At 38.3% G+C, this 6,067-nt stretch overlaps 1 pseudogene; it reads right to left on the bottom strand.

Moving 5' to 3' along the window:
* Nucleotides 1-1,779: 1,779 nt before the first annotated feature.
* LOC112934937 (cx9C motif-containing protein 4 pseudogene) lies at nt 1,780-2,067 on the bottom strand (annotated as a pseudogene).
* Nucleotides 2,068-6,067: the final 4,000 nt, after the last annotated feature.

Raw genomic sequence — 6,067 nt, 5'->3', positions numbered from 1 at the left:
AAATAAAATTTTATGGCTCAGATTTTTTTTTTCCAAGTTTGGATCATTCAACTTAGCTAAGTACAAGACAGCCAAATGCTTTATTAGTCATAAAATTTTGTTCTGTATATTTGAGGACTTATCCAGTCACTAAAATTCTAAGCCACTGGGACACTCAGTTCTGTGTTTGGCTGTGTCTTATCTTGAAAACTTCTTACCCTGGCAGAAGGAGTTTTACTATCGCGAAATGAAAGGGAATGAGCCTCTCCCCAATGTGCCACTTTGGTGTGTGGATGACTTGGGAGCTGAAGTCCCTCAGGGTCCAAAAGACTCAAGAAGAGTTTTTCTTCCCCATTAGCTGCGTAAACACATTTAGGTAGAGGACCTGCTTTAGGAGGACAACTGTCACCCGAGAACTATAAGGAGGGTGGCCTAGGTGTGGAGGCTGGGGAAGCTCCCCGCACGGCTTGGTGGTTAAAGTCCTCTCAGTGTCCCCTGGTCTCTGTACAGCACGGCAGACACGGTCTACTGACCGTCCTTCTCTTAAATTGTCTTTCTCCCCTTAGAAATGTTAGTGTTGCAGGGTTTTTTCTTTTCCTTTAGTGTCCAAGGTTCTTGGTCACACTGATTCTAAGAATAAAGAGGTAGACCACGCAGAGTGGTGGGCAGCAAATTTATTAGTACAAAGTACAAAGCTCCCGAAGAGGGAGGGGACCCAAGATTTAAATCCTTTTGGTGTTTTTTTTTTTTTAATAATAAATTTATTTTTTTATTGGTGTTCGATTTGCCAACATACAGAATAACACCTAGTCCTTTTGGTGTTTAAATCTAGGGTTTTGGTTTTCTTAAAGATGCTATTTATTTATTCATGAGAGACACAGAGAGAGAAGCAGAGACACAGGCAGGGGAACCCGATGCAGGACTCGATCCCAGGACCCCAGGATCACAGCCTGAACCGAAGGCAGACACTCAGCCACAGAGCCACCCAGGAGTCCCCAGTAATAGAAGTCTGGGATTGTGATACCTCCATTTTTTTTTCAGATTTTATTTATTTATTTGAGACAGAGAACATGCACATGAGCAAGGAGAGGGGCCGAGGGAGAAACAGACTCCCCACTGAGCAGGGAGCCTGACGTGGGGCTGCATCTCATGACGTCGAGCTCATGACCTGAGCCAAAAGCAGATGCTTAACTCCAGGCGCCCTGTGATAGCTCCAGCTTTTGTTTTTCTTTTTCAAGATAGCTTTGACTATTTGGGGTCTTTGGTTCTATATATATTTTACGATTGTTTGTTCTAGTTCTGTGAAAAATGCTATTGGTCTTTTGATAAGGAGTGCATTAAATGTGTAGATCGCTTTGCATAGTGTAGACATTTTAACAATATTTGTTCTTTCAACCCATGAGCAGGGGCTGTCTTTCCATTTCATTGCATCATTTTTAATTTCTTTCCTCAATGTTTCATAGTCTTTGGAGTACAGGTTTTTTACCTCTGTGGTTAGGCTTATTCCTAGGTATTTTATTATTTTTGATGCAATTGCAAATGGGATTGTTTTCTTAATTTCTTTTCTTTTTCTCTTTTTTTTTTCACTTAGCAGATTTATTTTAGCAGCTCAGTTTTATTACATTCTGCATATTTAATGTATTTGTATTTCTATCTGTTCTGCATAGATGGCATATTCATGGACTTTTATAGTGGCCTTTTTTATTTGCTATTTGCTGCTACCTGGCCTGAAGAAAGAGTCAGGAAGACAGAACTTGCCTGGTGGATACATGGTGCAGCATTTAACTCCTCAGCAGAACTTTACTTCGATGTCAGCTTCAGTGTCAGCTTTTCTTCCTCTTCTTTCTCAAATCCCGAACAGACGAGAGATCTTCCTTTAGGGTAGCGAGCACAACACTTAGGCGGTTCTTGCATGACAGCCTGACACTTGGGTTCCACGTAGTTGTTGGCTTGGAAACATTTCTGTATTTCACAGGCTTGTTTCCGGCACGGATCCTCCTGCGGCGTATCCAGACAAAGGGTGGGGGAAGGAAAGGCAGGTGAACTGCTGCAGGGCAAATAAGCCACAAATAGATGTTGATGCTTCATTATTAGTGTACGGAAATGCAGTGAATTTCTATATATTAACTTTGTGTCCTGCAATCTTCCTGAATTCCTTTATCAGTTCCAGTAGTTTCTTGGTGGAGTCTTTCACATTTTCCGTACGTAGTATCATGTCATCTGTGAATAGTGAAAGTTTTATTACTTCCCTACCAATTTGGATACCTTTTATTTCTTTCTCTTGTCTGATTGCTACGGCAAGGACTTCTACTATGTTGAATAAAAGTGGTTAGAGCGGACATTTCTGTCTTGTTCCTGACCTTACAGGAAAAGCACTGTTTTTCCCCAGCGAGTATGACGTTCACTGTGGGTTTTCATATAAGGCTTTTATTAAGTTGAAGTATGTTCCCTAGACCTACTGTATTGAGGGTTTCGATCATGAATATATGTTATACTTTGTTAAATGTTTTTTCCTGCATCTAGTGCAATGATAATATAATTTTTATCCTTTCTCTTATTGATGTGATGTACCATGTTGATTGATTTATGAATATTGAATCATGAATATTGAATCCTTAGAATAAATCCCACTTTATTATGGTGAATGATTTTTTACATGTATTGTTGGATTTGGTTTGCTGTTGAGGATTTTTGCAGCTGTATACATCAGAGATACTGGCCTGTAGTTCTTACCTGACTTTGGTAAATCAGGGTAATACTGGCTTCATAGAATGAATTTAAAAGTTTTCCTTCCTCTTCTATTGTTTCGCAATAATTCTTTGAATATGGTTTTCACTTGTGAAGCTATCTGGCCCTGAACTTTTGTTTTTTTGGGAGTTTTTTTTTTTTTTTTTAAATTACTGATTCAATTTGCTTGCCACTCCAGTTTGGTAGGTTATGTTTCTAGGAATTTATCCATTTTTTCTAGGTTGTCCTAGTCATTGGTATATAATTTTTCATGATATTCTCTTATAATCATTTGTATTTCTGTGGTTGTTGCTTGTTACTTCTCCTCTTTCATTACTTATTTTGTTCATTTCAATCCCACCCCCACCCCCCAACTCCCGCCTACCTTTTGGATGTGTCTGGCTAGAGGTTTACCAATTTTGTTGATCTTTTCAAAGAACTGGCTGCTGTTTTCACTGATCTGTTCTATTGTGTTTTTTTAGTTTCTATATCAATCATCTCTTCTCTAACTTTATTTTCTTCCTTCTGCTGATTTGGAGTTTTGTTTGTTCTTCTTTTTCTAGCTCCTTGAAGTGTAAGGTTAGGTTGTTTATTGAAATTTTTCTTGCTTCTTAGGATGTGCCTGTATTTTTTTTTAAGATTTATTTATTTATTCATGAGAGACAGAGAGAGAGAGAGAGAGGGAGGTAGAGACACACGCAGAGGGAGAAGCAGGCTTTCTGCAGGGAGCCTGACGTAAGACTCCATCCCAGGATCCCAGGATCACGCCCTGAGCCAAAGGCAGCCGCCCAGCTGCTGAGCCATCCAGACATCCTGGGATGGGCCTGTATTGCTATAAACTTCTTTCTTAAAACAACTTTTGATACATCCCAAAGATTTTGGGCCATTGCATTTTGATTTTCCTTTCTCTTGATGTAATTTTTTTATTCTTTGATTTCTTGGTTGACCCATTCACTTTTTAGTCGCGTGTTTTTTAACCTCCCCATATTTGTGTTCTTTCCAGATTTTTCTTGTGATTCATTTCTGGTTGTATCATCATGTTCAGGAAAGATACATGGTATGACTTTGATCTTTTTAAATTTGTTGAGACTTGTTTTTTTGGCCCAGTATGTGGTGTCTATTCTGGAGGAAGTACTGTGTGCAATTGGAAAGAATGTATGTTCTGCTGTTTTAGGACAGAATGTTCTGAATATAGCTGTCAAATCCATCTCTCAAGTGTGTCCTTCAAAGTTACTGTTTTCTTGTTGATTTCCTTTTTGGATTATCTGTCTATTGATGGAAGTGGGGTGTTAAAGTCCCCTACTATTATTGCATTACTGTTGATTGGTTCGTTTGTTTGTTATTAACTGTTTCTGTATTTAGGTGCTCCCACGTTGGGTGCATGATTATATACCTTCCTGTTGAATTGTCTTTTTTATTATTATATAGCGTCCTTCTTTGTCTCTTGTTACCGTCTTTTTTTTTTTAAAGTCTATTTCTAAAAGTCTATTTTTTTCCAATTAAAGTATTGCTACCTGGCTCTCTTTTGGCATCCATTTACATGATAAATGTTTCTCCATCCCCTCACTTTGAATCTGCAGGTGTCTGTAGGTCTGAAATGAGTCTCTTTGAGGCGCCATATGGATAGGTCTTGTTTTTTTTTTTTATCCTTTCCTTCACCTGGTGTCTTTTGATTGGAGCATTTAGTCCATTTACATTCAAAGTAATTATTGATAGATATGTATTTGTTGCTATTTTGTTTCTTGTTTGTGGTTGTTTTTGTAGTTTTCCTCTGAGCCTTTTTTTCTCTTGTTCTCTTTCATTGTTTGCTGGCTTTCTTTAGTGGTATACTTAGATACCTTTCTCTTTATTCTTTGAATATCTGTTACTGGTTTTTGATGTGTGGTCACGTTAGGTTTGTATATATTATCTTATGCATATAGCAGTCACTTAAGTTTGAACTCATTCTTTGCTCTCACTCCCTATTCTACTCACATTTTAGGTACATTGTATGATATTTTATATCCTTTTATTTTGTAAATTCTTTGGCTCATTATTTTTTTAAAGATTTTATTTATTTATTCACAAGAGACACACATAGAGAGAGAAGCAGAGACACAGGCAGAGGGAGAAGCAGGCTCCCTGCAAGGATCCTGATGTGGGACTCGATCCCAGGACCCCGGGATCATGACCTGAGCCAAAAGCAGAAGCTCAACAATTGAGCCACCCGGGAGCCCTCCTTTGGCTCATTTTTACAGATATGCTTATTGTTACTGCTTTTTTTTTCTCCTGCTTTTCATACTCTTACTTATGATTTTTCCATTCAGAGTCCCTTTAACATTTTTTGTGGGATTGGTTTAGTGTCATGAACTCCTTTTGCTTTTGTTTCTCTGAGAAAATCTTTCTCTCTCCTATCCTGAGTGATAGCCCTGCTGCATAGGGTATTCTTGGCCGGAGGTTTCCCTTTCAACACTTTGAATATATCATGTCCTTCCTTTCTGGCCTGCGAAGTTTCTCTTGAATCCACTGATAGCCTTATGGGCTTTTCTTTAGATGTAACTGTCTTTTTATCTATTGCTGCTTTAAAAATCCTTTCTTATTCACTACTTTTTGCCATTTTAATTACTATATGTCTTGGTGTGGACCTCCTTGGGTTGATTTTGTTGGACAATCTCTGTGTTCACTGCATCTAGACCTGTTTCCTTCTCCAGATTAGGGAAGTTTTCAGCTATTATTTCTCCAAGCAAACTTTCTACCCCCTTTTCCCTTTTCTCTTCCTCTTCTGGAATCCTTATCATTCAAATGTTATTATTATTGATGGAGGCACTGTGTTCTCTAAGTCTATTCTTATTTTGCATAATTTCTTTTCTTCTCCCCTTCTCAACTTGATTACTTTCCATTACTCTGTCTTCCATGTCACTAATTTGTTCCTCTGCTTTCTCTAGCTTGCTATTTATTCAATCAGGTGTATTTTTAATTTCATTTGTTGTGTTCTTTGTGTCTGGTTGGTTCTTTTTCATCTCTTTGTTAAGGGTCTCAATGATGTCCTCTACTCTTCTCAAGTCCAGTGAGTATCTTTATGATCATTACTTCAAATTCTTTATTCAGCGTATTATATAGATTTTGCTTAGGTCTCTTGCTCTGGTTTTGGCCTGTTCTTTCATTTGGGATATATTCCTCTGTCTTCTCATTTTGTCTCTATGTGTCTGTTTCTGTTTGTTAGGAAAGTCAGCTACATCTCTTGCTCTTGGAAGTAATGGCCTTATGAAGAAGATGTCCTGTAATGCCCTGTGGTGAAGTTTCCCTGTTCCCTAGAACCTGGTTTTTCAAGGGGAGTCTCCTATATATGTTGCATGTGCTCTGCTGTTGTGTCTTGGCTGCT

The sequence above is a fragment of the Vulpes vulpes genome, chromosome 4 (genome assembly GCF_048418805.1).
Source record: "Vulpes vulpes isolate BD-2025 chromosome 4, VulVul3, whole genome shotgun sequence".
NCBI lineage: Eukaryota > Metazoa > Chordata > Mammalia > Carnivora > Canidae > Vulpes > Vulpes vulpes.
This window is presented reverse-complemented; position numbering and strand designations above follow the sequence as displayed.